This window comes from Mycteria americana, chromosome 23, assembly GCF_035582795.1.
Source record: "Mycteria americana isolate JAX WOST 10 ecotype Jacksonville Zoo and Gardens chromosome 23, USCA_MyAme_1.0, whole genome shotgun sequence".
Lineage (NCBI taxonomy): Eukaryota > Metazoa > Chordata > Aves > Ciconiiformes > Ciconiidae > Mycteria > Mycteria americana.
Genome location: NC_134387.1, coordinates 3585333 through 3598680, shown reverse-complemented (window position 1 = coordinate 3598680; position 13348 = coordinate 3585333).

Sequence of the window (13348 nt, the reverse complement as noted above, 5' to 3'; positions counted from 1 at the left end):
TGCTGTGTGGGAATTTTTTAATTCCATCTAAAATGTTACTGAAATAAATTCTTGTGCTAAAAAGCCTGATCAGCTAGGACACTGATTTTGGCTATCAGTGTTCCTTCCATCAAAAGCAATCTGGAAAGACAAGTGACTGATGAATCAGGTGAAGCTGAGGCCTTTAGTGTGGTGGTTCTTCAGCTAAAGCCAGTTCTCTCGTAACTGGGCTACAAAGTCTTCCCGATTCATCCCACAAGTGAAAAGTTCAGATGGCAGTTCTGTTCGTCAAAAACCATGAAAGGCTTGAAATCTCAAAACTTGCTTAGAAATGAGGTTCTCTTCTGGACAGTTTCTATGTCAGATAAAGTACTTTTGCTAGCATATCCATACATACCCTAAGGGCTTTCAGTAGCACCACTATGCTGACTGCAGATCGCAGCCCTTGCTGATTATGCTAATCTAAGGTGAGAGAAATGTGTTGTAAACCTGGCCATAGTACTGTGTTCTAGGCAAATACCAGCTCAAGTACCTATATACTGAGTGCTTGTACCAAGTACTTCCGTTAAGGTTATGCTTTTCACCTTGTTTTTAGCCACCCGATTTGTTCTTCTGGACATACCATGAGTTTTACAGGGTTCACGTGGTGCATGTCTGTACAAAGACTGAAGGAACATGAGGAATTCATTATGTGCACATTCATTTTCCGGGATTTACCTGTTACACAGAACAGCTGTGTGTGCCATATTCAGCTTTTTATCTGGTTAGTCCAAATGCATTATAAGCACCCAATACTTGCTTTTTAAACTAGGATTCTATACTTTGAAACTGAAAATCCTCTGCTATGTTGTTCTACAGTTATGATATATTATTTAACTTTAAAAGTTGTACACTGTTGAAGGATTCTGATAGAAGGTAAAGTTTGTTGATTGGGAAAAAGTAATTGAAATTTGTTTTATTTGGGCAGGGGAAGGAAGGGAAAATGATTTCTATGTATCTGATAACAGAAAACATTATGGTCATTTATTTTAGTTTCTGTAATTGAATTTCAAAGCCTTCAAGTTTAGGTGTGTGCACTGTGGATATATCCAATTCAGAAACTTTCTGTAATTCCCTTGTCTACTCTTGATCAATTTTAGTGATTGTATAGATTTGTCTTTCCAAAAGTTGATTCCCAGACTGTAGTTGAAGAGCAATCTCTAAACTAGTTACAGTATTGACAAAAAGCTAACATAGGTCATGCTTCTTATTGATGCTGACAGTGCCTGCAGAACAGAACTGTTTTGGAACGCAAGCAGAACATCATTTCCTCCTTCCTGCGCAGGCTGGGTAGGGTGACAAGCATTAAATTCTTGAATTTGTAATTCATCATTTTCTTTTTAACCTCTTCCTAATCTGGGTGTATTTACTTGAAACTCAGGAAACTTAAAACCAATCAACAGGGCTAAATTCAAAACATGAAAGGTTTGTCAATTTGAGATTTAAAATTCAATGCAATCTGCAGTACTTCATTTTGTATTCACCTTCAGCCTTCAGCTTTAATGTACAGCTGGCTTTCCAGGTAAAACAACATAGTACCATTGCAGTGATGTAATAAGGAATGGAAAAGCACACTTGGGTCCTGATCTTGCAAAGACTACCTGTGTTTGTTTTATAACTTTGTCAGCGTCCCAGACAGAAGAAAGATAGGGAGATGCTGGCAGGAGCCGTGCCGATGAAGGTAATTCATCGGTTACCTGCTGAGGTAATTGTATGCATTTCTGAGGGCCTGAATAGTCCCATAGTTGACAGGTACTGGTTGCTGCAGAGTGCATTTGCTTGCATGTAAATTCAGGGGACCTATTAAAAAAGTTGTCCTTCAATTTGACAGAACTGCTTTTGCACTGATAATCTTTAAGTAGTTAGAAATGTTGAAACTGGCAATGTCTGACTAGTTTTCCCTCTCTTAAAACAAACCAATTATCCATCCATGACAAGAATAGAAACAGAAAGTGGTAATTTCTTGCACTCTTTAATTGCCTCCCAAAGAGGATAAAACAGTTACTTAAAAAGACTGTGTCTTCATCTGCAGTGTTGAAATAAAGTCTTTTGAGGATAACTTAAAAGGACAGATGAAGATTCTTGGTTTGTTAAGGAAAGGCAGATCTAAATTAGCTACTGGCTTCCACAAAACTTGCCTATCATTAGGTATTCTCTCTGTCATATGAAATAGTGCAAGGAGCATGGGAATTAATGCATGGGTTCCAAAAAAGAAAAACAAAATTTAGGTAGCTGGTATTTCAGCAGCCATTAAGAAGTTTTTGCAATAGAAAAGAATGGTTCAATAGTTAGGGAGCAGGCCTGGGATGTGGATTACTCTGTAGGGACCCTACAGTCTTCCTCTGTGATCTCAGGTCAAGAATTTTGGATGTCTGGGAATTCAGTCCTCAACTCTCTCCTTGTGAAAGTGTGCCATTATCAGAGACTTATACTGATTTCTTTAGGTTATCTCTGTAGTCAAGAATATCTCCATGCATCTTTCCAGCAGGCAGTACACGACAGAGGTATAACTTAACCATACTGAATAGTGCTTTGGGTAAGTTCATCCTACTCCACTGACGTTAGAGGAGTCAAGGGGAGATGTTCCCATTTAGGGTTGTTCAGACTGAGTGTTACCTCACTAATCTTCCCTGTGGGAAGCAAATGAGTTGCTGTGGTCAAAATATGCTTCACGTATACTTAACAGTGTTGCCCTCCACATGAAAAATAGTACAGGTACAACTGTACACAGAGATAAGAAAGTGATACTACAGATCACGTAGCATCCCGTAGTCTTGTAATCGGAGTCTTGTAATTTAATAATGTGTAACATACACTAGAAAAAATACTGTGTTGGAAACTCTTCTATTGCGAGCAGAACACACACTAGCAAGGGAGTTCAGGAAAGTAGCATAAAGTAGACCAGTGAAATCATGTTTTGTTGGTATAATTGCATTTCTGCAAGGAATTTTTCCAGGCTAGAAATGCCTAAAAAAAGCATTACCCCATCTAGCCAACATTGTTGAGGCAACCTCCTGCAGCTGCCAGTCATACTGATTGGATTTCTCAAATGAATAGGATGTGCACGTACTTAAGAACTGTGCTTAAGACCCCACAACCTCCCTCATAAGTCACTCAGTGTAGGTAATTTGTGTCCTCATTAAGAAAAATCCCATGCTATTTCTTTACTATTAGATTTATCATATTTATCACCTGCTATGGTAGGATTTATTCAATTTTCCATCTTTTTCTGAGCAAGTTGCATGCAGTTTGTTTAAGAAAAAGGGCTAGCAGAGACCATACAACCAGGAACTGCTGATTGGCAAAGTGGGCTGTTGGGTGAATTTATTGCAGGTTATATTTTCTTGCTGCTAGGGAGCATTCAGTAGAACCTTTGTGCTTTCATCTTTTATTTCCTGGTGCACCTGATTGACGTATGAATGGTGAGGCAGCCAAACTTGGAGAATCATACTGAAATGCGAAAACGTAATGAACGTTTTCTACCTTCAGCCTTTGCGTAGAAATATTTTGGCGTAATTACTGTGTCAGATTGTACTGATAAGTAGTGTTTAATCAGCATACAAAACAGAGGGAGCATATGCCTTTTTGTGAATATTTGGGTTTTCTCTTTTCTTGATTCTATCTTTTTTAGTTAACCTATATATTATATAAAATACTCCTGAATGTTTTGAAGCATGGCAAGCTTTACTCAACACTTGTCAAAACAAAGCAATTTCCATTTTATTATTCTCTCTGGTGACAACTAGCAGAAAGTATGTTTTGGGAATGAAATCACATAAAAAACCCTAGTTATTTGTGACTTGTCAGGCATGTCCTTGAAGAATCTACCCTTCCATTGCTGGATGCCCAGCTAATGGCACCTGGTGCAGCTGAGCATTGAGAAGTTTTGTGCACCTGCACAGAAATCACGGTCCTTTTAAAATATTTCTGATTGGGCTCTGAGAATTACTTTGCCCTGTTCCCTTGTATATGGATTCTTTATATTTGACCTCATCACTATTTTTCCCTGCAGAAGTTGTTATCTGGTTGAATTCTGATAGAGGTGAGGTTGGATTCCCCACCCCCACCCCCCCCCAAAAAAAAAAAAAGCTTTCAGCAAAGATGTGCTTGTTATAGATTGCTGGTATAGGAGTACCCATATTGCAGTTAGCTTGTAAAATGGAGTGCTCTGCAATTGTTCTCAACCCTGTGGAAATTATTTCATTTACTGAAATCAGGTGCTGTGGAAAAGGTCTTCTGTGTTTCAATATTGTGAGCCTATTGTGCTGCTTTGAAGATAATGATTCAGGTTCCTGAACTGGATTGAGAGCAAAACCACCATTTCAGATCAGTGTGACCAAACTCAATGTAGCCTAGGAGTGATTATTGCTAACTCGCCACCTTCGTACCAGGAGAATGGCAAAGACTGGTCTGTGCTGGGGAGCGGCCTATGTGAAATGTCTAATTATCCCACGTTGGGATATTACTTGGTATATCTAGGTCTCGGTACACAGGGATCCCTAGTAAGCATTGATGTCAGGTGCTAAGAACCACTTGCAAGGAAAATCCAAAAAGCCTACGTGTATGAATTTTCTTTGCATTAACCTTGAAATTCAACTAAAATTTGATCATCATGCATAGTCTGTACTTGCATTACTGCTGATAAAAGAGACTGTGTAAATGTCAGCTTTGGGATGTCTTAATTTATGGAGCTACAATTGTTTGATCCTTGGAAAGGCTAACATGACATCTCATTTTTCCTTTAAGTATGCCTGATTTTGGGAGGGGCTACAGACTGCACATTAGATCTCCAGTTCATCACATCATGTAAGGGTTGTACATTACTCTGAGAGCAGTTTTCGCGTGCGGAAAGCTGAACACGCACCGGGCTGCTCAGTACTCTGCAGCAACAAACTGAAGGGAAGTACAGGAATCGAAGGACCCGCTTAGTTTGTTTAATTTCATACAGCAGGCATGGTCTTGCATAGCTTTCACAGAAGTCATACAAGAGGGACACAGGTTTAGAGATTGCAGAGCTGACTGCTGTGAGGTTTGTGTTCCGCGTCTTTTTTACTCTGGACAGCTGGAAGGACAGTTCAGCTAGAAGCGGGGGACCAAGGGAAACCTCTCTTAACCTGAAGGATGAAAACAGAGAAAAAGTTGCTGTTGAAGAAGAAATGAACCACTGCTATATAGGGACTGGAAGAGTTGCTGAGATATTCTGCAACTGAGAGAAGCCTTTTAACGATCTAAGCTGTGGCAGTAAATACTTGCATTGGAATATGGGTAAGATACGAGTCCCTAAACTTTTTTCTTTCTTCTTTGGTGGACCTACTCCTTAATTTATCTCTGTCTCCCCTCTAAATTGAGCATGAAGTGAAGCTCAGGATATCTGTTCCATTGGAAACTGGTGTTTTGAAATATTTCTTGCCCTAAATGATCGTGAATAATCAGAATTCTCTGTAAAGTAGCATCAGGAGGGAAAAGAAGAAAATAAATGATTGTCCTGAAACAATTTCAGTAGCACTAAAAAACTTGCACAGCCATTCATTGAACTGATGGAAAAGTTGATCCACTGGAGCGAAAAGTTTTAATTTTGTTCTTGTTTTAGCATTGTATGGCAGATTCCAGTGCAATTGGAATTTTTTTGTCAATGGAACTACTGCAAAAAATTATTAAGCAGTGGTTCAGTATGTGCCCTGAGATCACGGGTTCTTTTTTAGCGAGTAGAGTGCATATTCTTTGCACCTCTGCAAATATCCAGGGTTTTTGTTTCTTGAGCTTCTATTTGAACAGGGAATTGTAAGCAATAGGAAGGCGCAGCAGCCTGCCAGCATTGATAACGTGTCTGTGTAGAGTGTCTTCTATTTAAAAAAAAAAAAAAAAAAAAAAAAAAAAAAGAAAAAGTGTTAGGATTGTGCCTGTCTGGAGACGTACAAACAGTGGTTAGTACCTGGGGAAACGTGAGTGCTGCTGAACGGACAGTGCTGCCAGGCCCAGTTTGCATGCGGGGAGCCCCGGTGGCTCGCAGCAGGCTGTGGCTGGCGGGGAAAGCAGACAGGAGGGGGAGCTCTCCCTGCAGCCGTAGGGGAGGGGGCTGGGGCTCTGCCGCGCAGCCGGTTGAAGCAGAACTCCACTGTGCTTTTAGATTAGGAGGGAAAATCTGTTTCCAGTCTGTCCCTGTTGCTGCTTAAGGCCACTAATGACCGGGATTTGAACTGGTCTCCTAAAGGGTAAAAGGCTCTATCTCTCATTGCCAATCCCCAGAAGCATGCAGTTGCTCTCAGCACAGATTTGAAACAAATCCTGACCCGAAGTCATCAGCCTTAGGTTTCAGTTACTCTGACGATAGATGGCAATTTAAAGATTTTGCTTTCCTCCCCACTCTTCCTGTACCCATTGCACCCTATTCTTCCTTCAGCCATATAAATCCAACTAAATCTTCTGAAAGGAGATTATGAACTGGTAGATTTTAAACAGTGTAGAGCCATAAGAGAAGAAAACAAGGTGGATGTTCTCATTCCATGTCTCCCCCCACCCCCATTGCACGATAGACAGAAATGTCCTGAGTTTAATCTGCCTCTTCAAAGGAAGATTCACCATACAGTCTCTCTTGGGAGGATATTTTCTTCTTCTTGATACTAACACTGACTAACGTCTGTAGCTGCTGTTGTATTGGCCGCTTACTGCTATATTCTTCCTGGCATTTACTGCTATATTACACCTTCAGTTTTGTTACAAAATCCTTACTGACTTTAGTGGGCCTTGTATCAGAGGAGACATCGGTTGCTATTTTCTACCCTTTGGCCTGAATTCTGTTGCACTTAAATTCACGCCTGCTCTATATTCCTAGGGTAAAGAAGCTGTAGGATAGCTGAGCAACAGGCCCTGATCTCTCTGTGGAATTCCTGCTGAAGTTTTTGGATTTTGTAGCAGGCGTTTCTTGTTTGTTCAGTGTTCTCATGGACTTCAGTAGGAGTTGTGCATGAATAATGAGTGCAGAATATGTCTGTGGTGCCTAGTGAGGTCTACCATCTGGTTCTGGTTAGCTGGCAATTTCTGATGACTATTAAAAAAAAAAAAAAAAGACAAACACCAACAAAACACTGACTATTAATTAATGCAAATGTTGCGTGTCTGCTATCACTTTACCTTCCAAGACCCCTCCAATTTCTTGTATAACTCTCCTATTGCGTGTTCTCCAAATGCTACTTTATGACCTCCTAAGAGCAAGCATTCTTAAACCAATATAACCTCCTTGTCTTTTCTTTTCCTAAATGTTATTATTGTAAAAAAAAACCATAGCAAAAGCTAAGGTCATATTAGGAAACTCCTAGAGATGTCCTTTGTAGTGTTCAGATAGAGTGGATATCACAACGTGTGTCACTGTCCTATTGATTTTATATTGTTTGCAGTATTTAGTGAAGCTGAGGTGTGGTGGATGAGGCTTTCAGAAAGGGCTGCTGATCTAAGGTCTTTGTTTTAGTTTTGGGCAACCCAGTCTGGAACAGTTTACAAGAGACTGACTTTTAAACTCTGAACTGTCCTCACTTTCTATACGTGGCGTTTACTTGTGGGTGTCTGAAACTAGGTAAGTCGACTCCCAATCCCCCCCCCAAAGATCACTCTAGTTAACTTAGATGATACTCTAGCAATGTCCCGTCTCCTTTCCTTCATGTGCTTTGCTGACTTGGGGCCAGCATGAGGAAGCAGCCAAGTACTAGTAAGCATGTCCTCAACAGCCTCAGATTCATGGACTCTGATTATTTCTGCCGAGCTGATTTATCTCTTACCTTTTCTGCCCCATTCCACTGCTGAAAATTCAGTATGGGGAATGTTCTTGGAGACAATAGAAACTTTCTCTTCTCTAGTGTAAAAAAAATGAAAAATCCTTTCTTGACACCAATAAGGTTCCCTCCTCCATTGCTTGTGGGCTTTTTCCCGTTTTCACCTCAAAGTCTTGTTTATGCAGGGGCGAGGAATGTCTTCTCTTATTCTCACCTGTTTCGAATTGATATAATGACCTTCACTGAAGCTGTAATTACATTGGTCAGGGATGCATCAAACCTCAGAATATTTGATTTGTCCTCAACCTGAGGTGAGGACTCTGAATGTATTTTTTCTTCCTGACCCTTTGCAACTGTAATTCAATTTAAATCTGCAGGGATCACTTTAAGATTACACTAAGAAAGGAGGTAGGTTAATACCCCTTCTGTCCTTGGCTTTACTGCACAGTAGCAACAAGGGGCCTAATTAGTGTTTGGGTTTGTTGGTTATGGAGGTTGCTCCAAGAGAAACTGGACTGACACCACGAAACTCATTAGACTTAGGTCTTCCAACATTGTGTTTTTGTATTAAAGAGAAAAGAAATCTAGCAAAAGGGAAGTCGAGGGAGTGCAAAGTAGAATCCTCATTAGAGTAATTAGCGCAAGTTGTTATTTCGTAGAGGTCTCAAATGGCCACATTTATTCTAAAGAGATGCCAAGGGTATGGCTGAATGTAGCTACGACATCTGCCTTTGGGAGGGGAGGAGGGGAGAGCGTTGTTTGCTGCCCATGTTTGCTGACATTTTCTGGCTTACGTGATACGTGATCCTGTTAAGCTCAGTATAGCTAATCCTCTTTCATGGTACTAATTTCTTGCCATTATCTTTATTTGGCTGCTAATTTCCCTTATGGTATTCTTCTACTATCCTAATGTTAGTGAGTAGCTTGAAATACTTCTTGAGTCTCCTCTCTGAAAAATCCTGCCTGGTATGTGTCACTGTCCCTGGAAGGAAAAGGAATCACTGGTAGGGCTGAGAAAAAGAGTGTCTCCTAATACACCCTTTTGCTGTTAATGGCATCTCTTCTGAGTATCTACTGTGTTTCCATTTCTGAAATTCATCTTGTACTTTCATGCTGAAGCCGAGTTACGTTGCCTCAGTGAATATTAACAGGCAGCTTTGCCAGCAAAAAACTTGCACCTTGAATGGCTAAGGGAGAAAAGGAGATAATGGAAGAGAGAAGTAAGGTGGTCTCCCAGTGTCCTGGAATGCATCCCTGCTCTTTCAATTGCAGTTCGAGTGTTGTGTGTATGCTAGGTCACCCTTTGCATCGCTTTGCTCTTTCAAATTGTGAACACGCCCTTCAGGCTAGTGCATAACCTCTTGCTCTTGTCTTGGGCCAAAATTCCTTGTAGATAGACCTTTTATATGTCCAGGATATCATTAGAAACAAGTTGGGGTTTTGGTGTTTTGCAGGTGGGTGGTGTGGGGTTTTTTGGTGTTTGTTTATTTTTACACACACACACACACACACGATCTTCGTTGTTTTTGCAATGGTGATAGATCAGCCCTTATGGAATGCTTTTTCAACCACTATATGCCATTCTTAAGAACATTCTCTGTCAATCTAAAGGTGATGTATAATTGGACAACGTGGCCAGACACAACTGCTGGACAGTTGCTCTGAACTACAACAAAGGTTTATAGATTGTATTTCTTTCTACCTGCCTTTTAAGCATCCTTTAGGAAGGATATGAGATAGTTTAATAAAAAGCTTCACATAACACAAAGTTTTTATAAAGTAACTCCTAGATTCATACCACAGATTTAATCTCTCTGGCCTCACCACTATTTATTACGTTCTTGTATTTAGTAGGCCTGTATCTTAGAGAGAGCCTGGCTTAGCCCAGTCTGTTACAGTTGTCTACTCAGGTCATCAAAGAGTTGTGAATTTAAAAATGTCCAGTAAGTGAAAGGCTTCTGTACTTTTCTCATTTAAAACTGGAGAAAAACCATGCGACAGCTTTGAAATCAGGCAGCGTCTGCAAGTGAATGTAGGCATTCTGCGTCTCTTCTCAGATTTAGCCTTTACACCGTACCCGTGGAAACTCCTGGCCAACACACAGTCAAGTGGCTGAAACTTCTTTCACGTTCACTAGTCTGGTTCTTCTAATCATTATTTGTTGATTTCCAAACAAAGTGAACAAAAATCTTCAGAACTCCCTGTTTCTTGAACACTCTTTCCTTGTGAATGATTTACCTTTCCCAAAGGGTGAGGCATTAAATGGATCCCATAGGTCCACAGGATTTAGACAAGGTGGACAGGGCTAAGTGCTCCTGGAAATGAAACAGAATGCTTGAAAGGACTACTAAACTATAAGGGCACTGGGAAATTATTTATTGTATTATTTATGAACATTTTATTCTTCATAGCAAAAAAAGCTATTTCTTATACGTGTAGCTCTTAAAAATGAATCTTTTGTTCTTAAAGACATGCCTAAATGTTTTAGCTGAAATATTTAGAACTTTGCTTCTACATCTGTCTAGAAAGAGCTGTTCTTTGCAAGATTTAAAAAATATATAAAATATTTGTCCCTTCCTTTGGCTGCTTGTTACAGATTGGCTGCTTATATTCCTTTTTCTTGTAAGAGTTACTGTTTTCTAGCCAGAAACTTTTGGCTAGACAAAATCAGGAATATCACAGCAAGGAGAGAGGCAAACATTGTCTTTAAGCGGATAGTTTTTTCAGGATAAAAAGACTATTTGTAATTTACCTTTTCTTCTGAATTTCAGATAAGAATGATAGGGTAGCAGAAAGTTTTTCCTTTGGGATAAGCATCTTTTTATTTTTGGTGCTGCCAGCAATGAAAAGAGAACAATGTCGCTACCTAGCAGAATCAGTTGTTGGCTCTATCACAGACACGGTGCGAGAGATTGATTTTCTCCATCTTCTGGATTGCAGGTAGAGTGAGGGCCCTTACTCTTTCCTTATGGTGGAAAGGTATCATGCACCTCGCATCCTAGTCTACACCTAGAGCTCCTCAATGTACACGATGAAAAAGACAGAGCTGCAAAATCTTTTATATAAAATACTGTAGTCTCTTATTAAAGCCAAACATTCTGGGTTTGTTGCCTCAATTCTTTTAAAGTAGTTTGTTCTTCTTCTTTAGTGTTCTTTGATAATTTATTTTGTCTTGTTTCAATCACTCTATACTGTCCTTCTTTATCAATAAAATAAAGAAGGTAGTAGTTCCATTGTGGAAAGATTTTTTTTTTTTTTCCTTACTGTGAAACGGCACAGTACCCAGCACAGTGGTTGCAATGTGCATTGCAAGGAATTGATAATAAAGTGGTATCAGCAGAGGGAGAAACAAATAACCTAAGCGATGCTAGGGATAATTACTGTTTTTGAACCTAACTTCTCAGACAGTATTTTCCCCTATGTTATCCTCTTAAAATCTTTCTTTGTTATGGAGAGGAACAGATACTGTAAGTGCAATATGATTGCATTTGGAAAAGATTGAAGTGCTGCATTTTGACCTGGAGATACAATGTGTCGAATTAGGCCTTTCAGCACCGAGATGCTGTGTGGTTTTAATGAAATCTGTCAGATACAGATGAATAGTTAACCTAGCTTTCATTTTCACAGCTTATTAAAATAATTAAAATACAGCAGTAATTATGATACTTTCTGACTGGTGTATTTATATCAACCCCAGGGATCTCAGCATACCTGAAGCAGGATTATGCTATGATGTGAACTATTGCAGCAGGTTAGTGGTGCTTCTTCCTAACATCAGGATGTCAAACTAGAGTTTTGTCATCTTTGTTGTCTGTCTGTTGTTTTTTATAAGTGTAGGATCTGACCTATGGAACCCAAAAAAGTGAGATTTTTGTTAAATAGTTGTCATTTTTCAATGAGAAATTGAAAATGAAGTCAGCTTATACTCAAAACTGCGCAGCTGCTCAGGAGAATTGATCCTCTGTCACTCGAGACAAACTGAAGAGCGTGTTTGTCCCTATGGATCTTCACAGTTTTAAAATGAAGATGATGGGCTAGAATATTACCTGAGGGAAGACCTAATCTTTTAAATCAATGCTCATGCATCCTTGCAATGACATTATGTTATTTATTCTCTATGATTTGGCCAGTAGATATCTCTATGTGTGTGTTGTCCACAGCTTTTTAACAAGCGATATTCCTGATAAGCAGGAACAGAACTCTAACTTTTTATTCAGGTTGTATGTATTCATACAGGTTTTTTCAAAACTCTTGGTGTCAGAGCTTTGGTTGGGGTCGTGAATTTTGTGGGGTTTGCTGCTTGTAATTGGTAGAATCGTTTACTAACTGTGCTGTGTTTTGGGGATCTATTTCAAAGGCCTGCAGCTTCAGAAAGGTCTTTTGTTAGTACTAACTGAAACAGATCTATAATGGACATTTCTACAGTGGCAAAATGATTTTTCAGGCTTAGTACTTAAGACATTTCTCTACTCGACTCATGCAGATCATAGAAATGAGCATAACGGAGCTAATTTCTGAAAGCTGAAAATGTACAGATTTTCATGGAAATGAGTAGAAAGATTCCTGTTTGCTTTATATTAAGCCCAAAAAGAACACTTTTGTTCCAGAGTTGCTATTTGATCTTGTGCTTGCCAGCCAGGGATTCTGGTGTCAAAGAATTTAACTATCAGATCTGTGTGTCTTAAAGACTATGGAGGGGAGGGAAGGGAGTTCCTTCGCATGAAGAGCCCTGTCCGGCTTTATATCAGGATTTTCAAGCATTGGCAAAGTAATATAAAAGCAAAATAAAGTATAATTCTTTTTCAGCACAGATTATGTTGTAAAAGCAAAAAACTGCCATCATTGATTTGGTTTTGTAATAAGATGACAAGTTTGTAATGATTACCATTTTCGGAGATTAAAGAAATGTACCTTTCACTTTTCTGACACTGTCAGTATCTTTCTCCAACCGTTTTGAACACCTTGATGGTTTTTATCTTAAAATCTGTTTTTGAGAAAGAGAAGTAAGGGAAAAGCTAGATCTGCCATTGAAATAGTGTCACTTCTATCTCTGTTCTAAACTATTTTGTGTTTGATAAAATAGCAGTATAAAATAGTCTTATAAAATCCAAGCAGGTCAGGGAAGGACCTTATGCTCTACTTCAGATAGCTTGCCTGATCCTTCATTGTTTGTGTGTTTGATTTTCAGTGGTCAGGCGGTATGCAATGTCCTTTACGTTTCAGGTTGTTAGATGGATTATTCTGGTATCATTGCCTTGCCAGAATCTTTGCAATATTCTTGAAAGGTAAGTAAAAATTACGTTTTTACAACGGCAACTGAGGCACGGCGAGGCTGATGTAACTCGGTCACAGCCGAATCTATGCCATGTAAGTAAACTAAAAAGGGTCTGAGGAGAGGCAGTGGGGTCATGAAAGACATGGAATGGTTTCTCTTCAGGTAGTGCTAAACAGACAAGGACTCTTCATCTGAGAAAGAGCTGACTTAAGGGTACAACAAAGATCTGTAAAATCATGAATAACACGGAGAAACTGAATAGAGAACAAAAGTTCAGTCTGTCTTACAA